Source organism: Diabrotica undecimpunctata, chromosome 6, assembly GCF_040954645.1.
Source record: "Diabrotica undecimpunctata isolate CICGRU chromosome 6, icDiaUnde3, whole genome shotgun sequence".
Classification (NCBI taxonomy): domain Eukaryota; kingdom Metazoa; phylum Arthropoda; class Insecta; order Coleoptera; family Chrysomelidae; genus Diabrotica; species Diabrotica undecimpunctata.
Window position 1 is genome coordinate 36,349,069 of NC_092808.1, and position 16,432 is coordinate 36,365,500.

Consider the following 16,432-nt stretch of genomic DNA (forward strand, 5'->3'; position numbering starts at 1 on the left):
TGGCACCTGCATCATTCGTTAAACTTAAAAAAATTTCTTTGTTGTCGGGATATAAGGTTAGGACTACGCCTAAGAATACTTTAATGTTACCTATTCACTCCTCTTCTTTCTGACTTGGAAGCATGGACTTTAAAACAAGTGCATCTAAATAAGTTGAACACCTTTGAATTTTGGTGTTGCAGAAAAATCCTACAAATATCATGGACTTAAAGAATGTCAAACGCAGAAGTTACTAGAAGAATAGGAAATGAAGCTGAAATGATATTGACTATAAAAAGAAGAAAACGTGAGTACTTGGATATGTGATGAAAGGACAAAAATACTTATTATTGCAACTTATTATGCAAGGCAAAATTCGAGAAAATCGAAATGTGGGACGACGAAGAATAACGTGGCTTAAGAACTTGAGGGAATCATTTGAATGCAGTGGTGTAGAACTAGTTAGAGCGGCAGTCAACAGGGTCCTCATAGCCATGATGATTTCCAACCTTAGATAGAAACAGTATGTGACTTTGCGCATTATTTTATCAAGTAAATAATTTTTTTATGTATTCCGAATGCTTTCGCTGGTATCATATTTGTGTTCAGATATCTTTATTAGATCTCGTTGCTGATTCTATAAGTCCACACTGGTTTTATGACTGATTTAAAACTAAGGTATTGTTATAAAAAGTCAGTTGTGATCTTTTCCTAGTAACCACCAGAGTCTTCTGTGATTGAAACCCAATTGTTTCGTTTTGTGAATACTTTAACTTACTTTAATTCTCCACCTTTTTCGCCAAATTTGTATTCTTTCAAGGTTGGCCTGTAGCAGTTGTAAAGCAGTTTGTGAATTATGCTGTAAAGCTAGAATTGCGATATTTTCTGCGTACCTTGGTTAGTGATGTAATTATACATTGACAAGTCAGCTGTATACATCAAGTACAGAGCAGGTCCAATTACGCTACCTTAAGACATTCCGGTTTTATTTGGATATTATGTACTGATCGTTATGTTTAACAAGGAAATTCCAGTCATTACGGTAAGACTTAGGAAGAAGGAAGTAGCTTGTGGGAGAACTTTTCTATCTTTGAGAGTAAACCAATGTGCCAGACTCCACATCAGCAATGTTTCAAATCGAATGCTTTAGCAATATCCAAAAAACCGAGTACTTTTTGCTTGTCCTTTTTTTCTTGTCTTCTAGAGCTTTATTAATAATATTACATACTGGTAAATTTATTCTGTTTAAGACATGCTTCTATCTAAATCTAAACTGATGTTTGGGTATCATTTGACGTTCTAAAAGCATTAGTAGTAATTTATCCAGCAGTATTTTTGAAATACCTTTGACATCATTGGCAGTAGATAAATAGGTCTTAAAGTTTTCTATAGACTTGCCTGATTTAGGAATTACAATAATTCGTGCAATTATTTATAATAAAGAATAGTAACCAAATTGTAGAATTGCATTGAGTACATATCTGTGTTAAGTACTGTATACCTTTTTTGGAGTTTTAAGAATTTTGACAGTAATCAAGTCATATTTAGAAGCCTTCTTCGGTTTCTTCGGTCTGTTTGTATTTTCTAATGAACTTGTTTGGCAGTGCATTTTTCTAAAAGTACCTCAAGTTGATATGGAGATTCTCAAAACATTGGATCTCGTTGACAATATCAAGGTTTTTGTCTGGAGGGTATGGCTGGAATACTTCTACGGGGTGGTCGGCACACCCTTCGACTTTTTCTCTATTACTCTTAGCCCTATTATATACTCTATTATGAATAATAAAATCGCCAATTGTGTCAGTCACTTTGTACCTGTATCAGAAAGGATGCTCTTAGTTCAGCTGAACACAACTCCCATAAAAACAAACATTATTCAAGTATACGCTCCTACAGCGGACGCCCCAGAAGAAATCATAGAAGAATTTTACAATGACCTTACTAATATTGTCAAAAGGATTCGGAAAAACGAAATAATACTAATAATGGGACTTTATTGCCAAAGTTGGCAAAGGACAAAGTGGAAATTTAGTGGGATCCTTTGGTCTAGGGGAACGTAATGAACGCGGAGACCGTTTGATTGAATTTGCAACTGAAGAACAGCTCGTAGTGACAAACACCTTTTATGATCTTCCTCCAAGACGACTATATACGTGGAAATCTCCCCAGGATACTCCAGATCACACAGTACGAAACCAAATAGACTATATTCTTATTAACAAACGATTTAGAAACTCTATAACATCTGTTAAAGCGTACCCGGGATCCGACATAAATTCGGACCACAATCCACTTATCGCCAAAATGAAACTTAGTTTAAAGAAAGTTCAAAGACCAAAAATTATGAAGTACGATATTAACCAACTGAAAAATAAAACAGTAAAGGAAAAGGTACAAAAACGCCTAAAAGAAAAAACGTGGGCTCGTACAGAAAAACCATGGGCCCGTACAGAAACAGATAACACAGATGTAGAACTAGAAAATTGCACAAAGTAAGTCAAGAAATAACAGAAAAATACTTAAAACCTGAAAGAACAAATAAAAAGGAATGGATGACGGAGGAGATTCTATGTATGATGGAAGACAGAAGAAACGCTAAAGATAATAAGAATTACTACAACAACATAAATAACGAAATAAAAAGGGCTATTAAAATAGCAAAAGAAAATTGGTTTAGCTCGAAGTGTACAGAGATAGAGTCATTACAACAAAAACATGATTTATTTAACCTCCATAAAAAGATTAAAGAAGCGGCAGGCTTATATAAACACAAGAACACTGGATTCCTCACAGATAATCAGGGAAACATAGTACTGGAAATAGAGCATAAAAGAGATATTTGGATCAAATACGTGGAAAAAACTTTTGAAGATATACGAAGTAACACTGGTATTACAACAAACACCAATTGCGAATCTGGACCACCATTTACAGTCGAAGAAGTAAAATATGCCATCAAAAGCACCAAAGATGGTAAAGCAGTAGGCCCTGATAATTTTCACTCAGAATTCTTAAAACTTATGGACTATGATGGCATAAAATGGTTGACAAATATATTTAACAGTATATATGATACGGGCGTGGTTCCCCAAGAGTGGTTAGTGTCAACTTTTATAAATCTTCCAAAAAAACCCAATGCGAGAAAGTGCGAAGACTATAGAATTATAAGCCTTATGAGCCATTTACTTAAAACATTTCTAAAGGTCATCCACAAAAGAATATATACAAAATGTGAGGAACAACTAACAAGAACACAATTCGGATTTCGTGATGCTCTGGGAACACGGGAGGCCCTTTTTGCTGTACAGGTGCTATTTCAGAGATGCAGGGATGTGAATTGTGACATATACGTATGCTTTATAGATTACCAGAAGGCATTTGACAGAGTAAAACATGGCAAATTAATGACTCTAATGCAAGAAATTGGAATTGACAACAAAGATCTTAGAATTATCAGAAACATTTACTACAATCAAACGGCCAAAATCAAAATAGAAGACCAGTTAACTGATAAAATTGCAATAGAACGTGGAGTACGACAGGGCTGTATTTTGTCTCCATTGTTGTTCAACATTTATTCTGAATGGGTATTTAAGGAAGCTTTAGACGGTTGTGCGAAAGGAATACTAATAAACGGTGAATGGTTGAATAACATTAGATATGCAGATGACACTATAGTTTTTGCCGATAATCTGAATGACTTACAGATATTAACAAATCGCATAACAGAAGTCAGCAACAGATACGGACTAGCTCTTAACATAAAGAAAACCAAATTTATGACAATTAGTAAAAAACCAATACTAAACGCTCAACTTACAATCAACCAACAGAATATCGAAAGAGTCGAGCAATATACATATCTAGGCACCAATTTAAATAGCCAATGGGACCACTCAACAGAAATTAAACAGCGAATAATAAAAGCAAAAGCAGCATTCGTTAGAATGAGAACTATTTTCAACAGTCGAGACATATCATTAAAAACAAAATGCCGTCTATTGAACTGCTACATATTCACAGTTCTGCTCTATGGAATGGAAGCATGGACACTGACTGTTGCATCTATGAATCGGCTCGAAGCTTTCGAAATGTGGTGTTATAGGCGCATCTTACGTATATCCTGGGTTGACAGAGTTACTAATGTGGAGGTCCTGCGTAGAATGGGGAAAGAATGTGAAATTCTCATGACCGTCAAAACTAAAAAGTTGGAATATCTAGGTCATGTAATGAGAAATCAAGAACGTTACGGCCTTCTCCAGCTGATTCTCCAAGGGAAAGTAAATGGTAAGAGAGGACCGGGAAGAAGACGCATTTCCTGGCTTCAAAATTTGCGAAAGTGGTATAACACGACTACCACTGAACTGTTCCGCACTGCAATAAGCAAAGTGAAGATAGCCGTGATGATCGCCAACGTCCGGAACGGATATGCACTTTAAGAAGAAGAAGACTCTTAGCCCAGCATGTATTGGCTAAGAGAATAGAAGGGTTGTGGTCCATTTTATTGCGGTGTTGCCTTCCAAAGTGTGACTTGTGTTGTTAATTTTTTTTAAGGTAATACTGGATACGTGATATTATCTTTACGTGTGTTTATGAGCTTTTTACCGTGCTGGAGCTTTCTCTCTTCTGTAATTTTTTTCTTTAAATTCATTAGATAATTCATGCTGTTCCTATTTTTAATTCGCTGAAAATTGTAAAAAATATTTTTAACTCATTTTGTCCCTTCGATAACTCAAGAAAATTCTATCAGTTAAGTAAATCGGATATAACACATAAAATATATAAGTTTATCTTAAATAAATAGAAATAAAGATAAGAATATTACTTACCTGATAAGATTGATAAATAATTTGTTTGTCATTCGTGTCCTTAAAAAAATATGATTTTCAGATAGAATAATATTATTGTTGCATGAGTTTATTAGCAAAGTCCAAATTAGCATTTATTAAGATGAACTTAAACAACAAAATGTCGGCTACTAAAATGCTTCATAATTCAGTTTTGCTGTAGGACGTATAACCTTGAACTTTATTGGAGGAATCTATTCATAAACTGGAGGATTTTGAGATGATTTTGTGATGCTACAGACGAACACTGCGGATCTCATGGTTTGATCGGGTGAAGAAATCTGAAATTTTCCTCAGAAGGTCAAAATAACATGAAGTTCTTAGCACGATAAAAACGGAAATTACTGTAATTTAATAAGAAATAATTAATTATGAGGATCTTCAATGGTTTATTGAAGGAAAATGAAAAATTGTGACTTGATTAATGATCACAAGCTCATTAGGTCAAGATCACATAAATTATGATAACCACAAGCTTGTTTTGAGCAGGTTTAAAAAAAGTCAAAATTGTCATTGTGATCGCCAATATCTGGAAAGCATACGTCCGTCCAGGAGAAAAGTTTAAAAAATGAATAATTGAAGTATGCGACGAGGCATAATTCTTACTTTCAAGACAAACTTGAATTATCTTCAATTAATTTATTTAAAAAATCGTTATAGAGTAATAGACGACTTCAGAAAAAACATTCTCATAAATGACAAAAGAACAGATCTCGAAGAACTAAGAAAACTCTGGCAAATATATGTACTAGATCTTGTCTCTGACGATGATAACCTGGATGCTAACAATGAAAACACAAAATGAATTCGGCAACCAATATTAAAATCAGAAGTGCAATTAACTATTTTAAGCATATATATAATGTCGGTTTACAACGTTCTTCGACGTCTTCCGATTTCCAATCTCCATCTCATTCTATCGTTCCATAGATCGTCCTCCAGTTCTCTTTCTCTGATTTCTTTATCAACTCCTTTTCTCTAACTTCTTCTAGGCCTTCCTGGTCTCCGCCTACCTCTTGGTTGCCATTCAAGAATTTGTCTTGGTATTCTATTCTCCGGCATTCTCCTTACGTGTCCGTACCATCTGAGTTGTGTCGTTTTGATGTCACCAACAATATTATGTGTAACCCCCATGATTTCTCGGACTCTCTCGTTTGTTATTCTGTCGCGTCTGGAGATTCCCGCCGAGCGGCGCCAGGAGTCCATTTCTGTTGCTCTAAGCATTTTCTCTGTACTGTCTTTTAGGGAACACACTTCGCATCCATATGTTGTGATACTTTTTATTATGGTGTTGTATATTCTTCTTTTATTTTCCTTAAAGATGTTTTTATCCCACAGTACGCTGTTCAGTAAGGCTATGCCTTTCCTTCCCTGTGTATTTCGTTCCTTAATGGCTGCATCTAATTTTCCGTCCTGAGTGATCTTTACTCTTAGGTATTTGTAGTGGTCACATAGTTTGATCTCTTGATTTTCCTCTACGAGAAGGTTATGTTGATCTTCTCCGATACTCATGTACTCAGTTTTTTCCATATTCACTTCCAAACCTCACTCTGTAAACTCTTCTAATAGTTTTCGCATCATGTAACTAAGGTCTTCAGAGTCATGTGCGATGATGACCTGGTCATCCGCAAACCACAGAGTGTACAAAGTTAAGTCCATTAGTGATATACCCATAATCGTACATTTTCTCTTCCATTTGTTGAGTGCTGCTTCGAGGTATATTTTAAATAATGTTGGGGATATACAGCATCCTTGTCTTAGTCCTTTAGTCACTTTGAATCCCTGTGTTATCAGATTTCCTGTTTTAATTCTTGTTGTTTGTTGGTAGTACAACGTTTTTACCGCTTCAATAAATTCTATATTTATATTTGTTTTCCCCAGTGCCTCCCATAATTTATCAAGCGGGACACTATCATATGCTTTCCTAAGGTCTACGAACGTCAGGTGGACTTCTTTGCCACGAGCAACTTTCTTTTCAATTATCTGAGTAATAGAGAAGACATGGTCTATTGTAGATCGACCTGCACGAAAACCAGCCTGTTCTTCGGCTTCCATATCTTGGTATTCTTCTTCTATTGGATTTTTTATTATTTTCCCATATATTCTGCTAATACTACTAGTAACTGCAATTCCTCTATAGTTTTCAGGTTTCGATTTATCTCCCTTTTTACGGATGGTGCTCATATGCGATTCTTTCCATTCCTCAGGTATTTCATGTTTATTTATGCATTCCTAGAAAAGTTATCGTAGTCGTTGAATTAGTATTTTGGATCCATGTTTGATGAGTTAAGGAGCAACATTTCCTGGGCCAGGTGATTTGCCATTCTTTAGATGTCTGCATACGGTTTCGACTTCTCTCTCATTTATTCTGATTGGTGATCCTATCAGCCTGACGCCTTGTAGACCATAGTTCTCTATCTGTTTGAAGGGTTCTCTTGTCTCTTTTAGTAAATCTTTAAAGTATTCTTCCCAAGTTTGCGGTAATATGGACCGAATAACATCTCTTTTTCTGTTGTTTCTTAAATTTTTTAACAGTTTCCAGCTTTCTGAACTTTGGCTTCCACCAATGTATGTATTTAGCATGGTGCACTTTTTTTTACAGGATTCATTTTTCTTTTGGCATATTTTTCTTCTGACCATCGCTTGCATTCTTTTGTATTCGATTCTGTCTTCCATATTTCTTGTGTTCAGATATTTTTGATACAATTTTCTATTCTGTGATATTTCCTGCGAAATATCTTGAGTAACTATTTTAAGTTAAAAACATAATAAGGTTAGGTTATATTAGGGTTTATGTTTGTATTATATGTATATGTGTTTATGTAAATGCATAGACATATGCATAAATAGTTATTTATGGATATATGTAAATGTGACAATAATTAAACAAAATAAGGCCACCGTCATTTTAAACAACACTTTATAAATGCCTTTATTTTAAATACTATGTTTATATGGGATTATTGAAGGTGTGGCCTATTTGCTGTAAGCAAAGTAATCGAGGCACATTTTAATCTACTTTAATGGTTTATTAATAAGAAACTATATAGAAAACAAATGAGAAAACAATAACAGTTCTTTTTTGAAGTTAAATCGTGTTCTGACAGGGATCAGCTGACTGACTGTTTTCCTGCCAGTCTGTCTTTCGGCGTTGAAGTTCCCTCGCTTTAGCAGCACAGTGTACCCATGTGTGGCAGGCGGTTAAGTGTCAATCTGCTATAGGGCTCCCCTCCAGTGAGGAACCTGCTGGTTTCAAACGGCTCTGTTGACCTGTGTCGATCAGCAGACGGTTGGCATATGCATGTTCTTCCTCCACCTATTGGGCCGCTGAAATGTATGCTCGTTTGGGTCGGTCCATGGAAATTCGTTGAGGAACATTTTGGACATCTACTGTGAGAAACTTGTCTATACGTTCCAAAACTCTAAACGGGCCTGTACAGGGTGGTGTAAGTGCAGGCTTTACTTTTTCAGTCCGAATAAACACATGAGTCGTGGTCTGCAGATCCGGATGGACAAAGGCAATGCGGGCTGAGTGTTTGCTGTTGGTATAGGCCGCAATGCTCCCAAGGTCCTACGCTCTTGTTGGACAAAACTATGTTCATCGAATGCAGCAGCACTAAATACAAGCAGCTGTACAGGGAGGCACACTCGGGTACCATACTCGCATTAACTTTAGCCGGCAATGGGCGAACGCTAGTTGGGAAGACCATGGCACCCAAGAAGCTCACTTCACGTTTTCGAAATTTTAATTTATCCTTGTTGATTTGGAGTCCGTTTGCTTCCAGAATTCGAAGTACGGATGCCAAGTGTTGCTCATGATCTGTGTCACTTTCCGAGGCAACCAAAATATTGTCAATGTATACGTAAACATACGAGCATTCTCGAAAAAGATGGAACATCTGGGCAGCATTTTGCAAACCGAAAGACATTCGGAGGAACTCGTACAGGCCAAAGGGGGTTATTATAGCTATCTTTTGTACATCCTTAGGGTGGACTGGAATTTGGTGAAAAGCACGTATCAAATCATTACATGAGAAAATTTTCTTGCCATGTAGCTGGTTAGCAAAATCCTGGATGTGCGGTATTGAGTAGCGATATGGTTTCGTCATGGCACTCCATCTTTTCAGTCAGCATCTCCACAGGCACACCTCCTCCTCCTGGGTGCCTTCTCTGTTGAGGTTGGCGATCAATATGGCAAATTTCTCTCTGTTCTGGGCTTGATAAATTAATTTATTTCCTTTTGTGTGGGTCCAATCTCTAATGTTTCGTAGCCAAGATTTTTTCTTTCATCAGGCACGCCACAGGCACACCATCGTCCATTAAACTTCTGAACCATGTGAGGTGGGATTGCCCAAGATGACTTTGATGGTCGGATAATGCCTGCCTGCATCAGTTTGTTGAATTCTCGTGTATCTTGAAGACGGTCTGGTGGAAATCTTCGTGGTTTAGGGAAAACTGGTGTACCTCGAGTCTCAATCTAATGCTGGACTCTTCCATTACCCTCTGGTATAGCAGCAGTTACACGATCATAAGGATGAGCAGTGGATAGGCCTATTTCTGGTACCTTAACACGACGAAACATGCAGGTAATACTGCTTGAGAGACTTACTATTCGTTTGTTTCTCATGTCTACACTTATGCCGTGGTGTGACAGAAAATCGGCTCCTAATATGGGTGTGCTGACATCTGCGACTACAAATGTCCATGTTACTGGTTGGTCTAGACCAACAGATCCGGTTGCAGAATATAGATATACAGTGCTGGGGTGAGTGGCAGTACAGATTTTACGTGGAAGCACACTTAGGTCTGCCCCTGTAGCGATAAGAAACTGAAGTTGGAGAGCACCATCGGTAATGAAGGGGCGATGTGATATACGAGGGGCTGCGCTTCACTCACTGCTCGTCAGATGATAACTTGGTACTCTTGACCATTTGAAGCTTTTATCCTTCTTTAGTTACAGTTAATCTTTTGCATTAACTTGGTCACTCAATGCAGCCACTGCTTTATTTAAAGTTGAGCTTTCAGTAACAGCCATGACTAACAAACTGGAATACCAAATATAGTTGCAGACCCGGTCAAAGGTCCCGGTTTAGCGATACGAAAAAGAAGCAGAAATAAACTTAAGTATTTCTGGAGACTTAAACGGCCTCCACACGTCCCAACCGTGCCATCCGACATGACTGAACTCCTACATCATACTTGTTGGTGTGAGCTCTACACACGTCTCGACAATCCTATCCCACACGGCAACTCATTCAACAACATTCCTGTTGCTGCACACGTTGCGATCGTTACTATAGTTACAGTTCTCAGATTCTTTAGTCTCTTTTTCATAATTGTCAACGTTGCTTTTGGATAAACTATTTGAAAGATTTTTATAAGAGAATTGTATGCTTAATTTTTCCGATATTGGTTTGAATACTCATCACGCTGAACATCCCACAAACAGCAGGAAGTTTTGTAGCTTCCCAGTAATTCCTCAATCATGGCTCAATTCTTCAAGTTCTTATCCGTCGGTATTTGAGACATTTTTGTGGACTGCATACTCCGAACGGCTACTAAGAGTTAACTGCTTCGTGTTGGGGTCTCATTCGTGTTAGACTTTAGGCGGTAATAAGCCGATCATAAACAAGAACAATACAAAGGGATCGTTGTTCATTACCGGTAGCGTCATTGATGGCTCCCGGCGGTAAAACTAGAAAGATAACAAAATATTTCTATACTTTATAATCAAACACCAAAAAAAAAAATAGAAAAGACTTACCGCAACACGCGAGTTTTTGCCACAAAAACTATATTTAAAACACTAATTACTTAACGTCTCCAGCCATAGCAACAATAAAACTAATATGCGTCAAATCTAGGTATTATATATACGCTTTAGTCAGACAACTTGAACTGAAAGTTGGTATAAACTACTTCGAGAAAGAAAATGCATCTTTGTTCGGTTACACAGCAGAAGTACTCATACTTTTTAACTTGTCTAACTAATCAAACTAATGATATGGGAACTCGAAATAAGGCGCACTTAGACGTAATAAAACCAGTCTACGAGATAGTGTATGTACAGCACCATCAAAATTTTAAGGGCCGTTATTCCTAGAATAATGAAACGCTACAATGTAAGTTTTACATTGCAAACAAACGCTACAATAGATTTATCGATGAAAGTTCTCAATACCAACTATTGCATTCCGCTATATTCTTATCACTAATGCTTCTGATTATTTCCTTCTCATTATCAACAGGAAATCGTCATTCTTCCTTATTCTTATCGCTGATCCTTGTTATTCGTTCCTGTCCCACTGTTGTGAATGATCTGACCTTTACTTTTTTCAACCATAAGTCTAAAGTTTCATATCAACCAAAAATTCTGATCCGTCCTCAATGGTTTTATTATACATCGTCTCATCCTATATCTTATCAGAAACCCTAATCTTTTCCAAATAAGTTGGTGTAATTAATTACTATTTAAATGGGAATAAGCCACAATTAAAGGTTAAAATACGTTTATTGACGTTTCAATTCCCACTTCGGAAATCGTTCTCAAAATACAAACAAACGTTTGTTTGTATTTTGAGAACGATTTCCGAAGTGGGAATTGAAACGTCAATAAACGTATTTTAACCTTTAATTGTGGCTTATTCCCATTTAAATAGCAATTAATTTAAAATGCCACAAGAAAATAGCTTCAGAACAATATTAAGTTGGTGTAATATATCAATTATTAACATTTAGGCTACCACCACTACTAACGGTTCTTATTTTTTATATTTATTGCTTCCTCCTCATTGTTATTCGAAATATTTAGGAAATAAAACACGTGTTAAGGTGTAACAATATATTTACAAAAAATTATATAAAAAGTAAAAAAGATATAAACAATAAATAAATATTCATAAGATGCAAACTACTAGCTAATATCGACACACTAATAAAAATCTCTTACAATGACGTTCTACAAATGTAATAAAGATATTAGGTGGATTTTGTAAATATGCGCCAGAATATCCCATTTCGTATCACCCTTACAGAAGTAAATGAAAAATGTCTATTTTATTGTGCAACTGATTTCAAAACGAATGATTTATAAACAATAAAAAAATATTCTAAAAAAAGTAAATTAATCATAAACGTGAAATAATTGCATGAGCCAATAGGATTAAAAGCTTGTTCGTTATTAATTGGAATTTGTTACTGTCACAAAGATAGATTATTTTTTGTAATATATTTCTCTCTTTTGGATATGGAAAGTGGATTATAGAACTGATAAAAAATTATGATAAACAAAGTGTTTTATACTGTCTGAATGTTAAAGGGATACTATCGCATTAATATCCCAGGCAAATTGTCATGGCAAGTTAAAATACGAATATGGCAACTTTAATTATGCTTGGGAGGATAACTAAAATCTCTACATGGAATTTGACAAGTTTATATAGTTTCGCAAACTCAGCAAATATTGAGAGGGGATTTGAAGGGGAAGTACTGGATACGAGTGAGGCAAGATGAACAGGAAGGATACCTAACAAGAGACAAGAACGCCCAATATGGAATTGGAATACTTTTGAAATCTTCAGTAGTATATGTAAAAGATTGCACGGCAACTAATGATCCAATAATTGTTCTTAATTTAAGCGGATCCCCAGCAGATTTATACATAATATAGGTTGATGTTTTAACCCCTGACAAATCAACATCATTTTGAGAGATTTGATTAAAATTTGGAGATCACAAGGGCGACATCACAGTGGGATATAACGGACTGGGTCACAAAAATGATAGTGACTTTCGTCTTATTCCGTTTTGTCAAGAAAAATAATTAATAATTACTAATATTTGGTTCAAACTGTCAGAACGAAGGATTTACACCTGGAATAAGACATTGAAGAACATACAGTAGCAGTAAAAGTTTGGATAAAATATAAAAATACGTAATAAAATTCAAAATGATGCAACAAACAAAATTTCAAGACGTAATGATGACAGAAAACAATACCAGACATTATGTTAACACCAAACTTCTCACATATGTGCCAGAGGCAAACCATTTAGAAGAAACAATAGGAGATGCATAAAAAATCTTTCAAAATACCATAATACGGAAAAGTCAACATGAAATACGAAGAGAGAATTGAATTTAACGGAAAACCCTGTATAAAAAATGAAATGATAAACATAACTGAAAATTGTAGTAAATAAAAGAAGAGAAACAAACTAAACGGAAAGCTAGGCGAAAATATTGAAACTAGGAAAAGAAGTACAGTTACAGGAGAAATGCAGTTACGTGGAACAATGCGAAGCAGAGCATAAGGACAGAGAACTTCATAGAAAAATTTAAAAAGCGGTAGGAATTTGAAAAATAAAAAGCAAAAGTTAAACATTAAATGAGAAGTAGATCCTGAAAAACAAAAGAAAATTTAGAAATAGACCAATAGATAGATCATTGATTTTTCAAAGAAGACAGACCAATAAAATATCCTAAAATATTGCTGAAGCTTCTGTGCAATTAAAGATACAATATATAATAAAATATATGTTCTTCATCTATTATTACTCTCAATTTTCGGTGATGTTTTCAGCCATTTTCGTATTTTGTTGATATATAAGGTATTCTATTGAGACGTATCGTCAATCACATAGTTATTTGATTTACCCTCATAATAATATCATACCCGGACAGGTTCCGGCGCCAATTACATCGTTAACCCTGTTTCAAATAGCTAGTGTCGATGTACACTAGCCCAGGAGGACTGAGGGCTTTACGTGTCCTCCGAAACACAATGAACGGCTTACCCTCACATTTTTTTGTGTACCCTCACTTTCCCAGCGGCACTCATCTCTAGAAATAGATACTCTGACATGTGGTTAGTAGATGTGAAACATAGTGACTGAAATTTTAATAAAATGGTCAGAACAATTATTCAAAAGCAATTTTTTGTCTTACATAAGTGCCTCCAACCTCAGGAGATCAAATGACTTTCATGATTCCTCTTCATAATTTATTACGACTTATGTTTGAATTGTCCTCATTCTTATATGGCAAATGCCTTCAAATCAAACACCAAAAACCAATTTGAGTGGAAACAAGTTAAAACGATAAGCATTTGTCACACTTATGAGTTCTGATTTTCACTTTCTGTTAGCATTCACGCACAACACATTTAATCTACAAGATATAGATAAGATATTTTAGTAAAAGACATCCCGGAAACTGCAGTTGTTTCATTGATGGTAGAGCAAGTGTTCAGATCTTCATTACCTATGGTAAAACTGAGATAGCAAGAATCAGATTATTCTGTTAGCAAAAGCTTTTACTTAGTGCCAACTGACTTGTTTTGTAAAGGACTGTTACACATTGTTTTATTTAATCAATTCATTACAGTGCAACTTTGATTAACCGTCACTTTCGGGACCAAGAATGCAACTGTTCAGCGAATGGATGGATAACAGAAATGTCTAGAGAAAACTACCCTTATACTTTAAATAACAACCAGTTATAAAAATCAGTTGATTTTGAACCAAGAGCTTTTTTTGGACAAGAGGCCATAGTCCGTATTGCAATCGGTTTACATTTAAAACCATGCCAAGCAGTTTAAATTTCAAATCATTCATTCATCAGCTCACAGACGCTACCCATTGCTTTAGAATATGCGTAGCTAACAGTGTGTTTTGAATTATTAACTCGATCATCAGCTCCATCTTCTTGTATGGTACTTACATTAGTAACAATTTCATCGTCGGTTTCGAGCCCTATATTGAGCCTATCACATTCTAAATATTTTTCTGACGTCATATTCGCACTGATTGCTAGATAACTATAATTTTGAATCATTTTGTGAACTTTAACAGCTTTAATTCTCTCAAATTTCTCATCTTTACGTTGAGGATAAAGTTGATTCCATCCGTTTTTTAGGTTATACGTGGTAACTCATGCACTGGATATCATCTCTAATACTGAATGATTTCCAAAGTTCATTAACAAATTTTGGATCATCAGATCAGTTCCTCCGTTCTTAAGTTTTTCCAGTTGGTTCTTGACGAATATTGGCTAAGAGTTATTTTTGTTGCTTCCTCAGAATTTTTTTTGTTGAACATTATTATTCTAGCTAACATAAGAAATACAAGCTTACTATGTATTATGTAAAAAAAGGTCTTATTTCCCTTATTTCAGAGGCTAAAAAGTTATTTAGCTTAATTGCTAAATAGCTTTTTATGCTAAATAGCTATGCATTCTGTTTTCTTGAATACAAGGTACAGAATGCATTCGATGAATCTCTAACACTCCATTCTAGGTTCAACAAATGAAGGAATGCAACAAGTTTACTTTTTTTCTCAGATTTCGCATTATTCGCAATGAAAAATATGTTTAGTGATTAGAACAAGTCTAAAACTTTCTCGTTGTCTCTTCATTTCTAGGGTTAATCTCCCCAGCTGTCTCATAGGCTGCCTTATAAGTTTCGACTGCGTGCAGCTATATTTTTCATAAAGGAATTCTCCATAAAGCATGATTGTGTCGTCCTCTTTGCATCTACTTGAAATTGCATCATTTCGAAAATGGTTCACGATGTCTAAGACTCCACGTGTGTGAAATGTCCTAAAATACCATTTAATACTGCTGCACTTTCTACGAAGGGCCCTTTCCCGAAGCTCTGTCAGAGTCAGAGTCTTTCTTCGACTTTGAAGAACATGTAAATCTTAAGTGATGCCAAATATGTCTCTTGAGAAGAAACCCTAAGCTTTCAGGACAGAGACCATAGTCCGAGTATGATATGAATGCTTTTTGCTTGATAGTAGGTCACCTGGTTAAAATAAGTTGCCCTTCTTTCAAAGATAGGACCTCGCAATTATGGTAAGTCTCAATATCTTATTAAGCTGTGCAATATCATGTTCTCTTTTCCTTTAATTATAATTGCACACATTCTGTCAGATTTTCTTACAAATCGTTTTAGCTGCTCCACGTCTTCATGTACCAGAAAACCCACTTCAAAATTCCTATTATCGTGTCCACTTGCACAAAACGTGGATGGACTAATCTTTTCAATGTTGTTTCCACTCAAATGTGTTTCATGTATTGCTATATGTGTATTTTATATTTCTTACGTTCTTCTATCAGGTTAATTAATGCTTCCTCCTCCTACATTCCATGTCGAAATATATTGGTACATATTCTTATTTTTTGTTTCGCTATTTATGTTCATACTCATTATCCTGTTCATTGCTAGGGTCCGTCGGCATAATGGGTCTTCTTTTTCTTTTTCCACTGATACATGCCGTTTTTTGGGACCATATTTCTAGAGTTTTCTCGTTTTGAAGTACCATTTCCGGCCCATTCCCATTTTATGCCATCCACAGTTAGTTTTTTGTACCATATCTTCACGTTTTTACCTTCAGCTCCGCCCTAATTTGCCAATTATTATGAGACATCATTCTAGTTGGATATAAATTTTATTTTGTTTGATATTTTTGTTAACAGTACTGACAGTTAACATAAACAGTTAAAAGAATGACAGTTAATCAAAAACCCATTGTACTTTATTGATTGCTATTAATTTATTTGTATGTTTAGTTAGACATAATAATTTATAACGGTTTCACACTGTAAG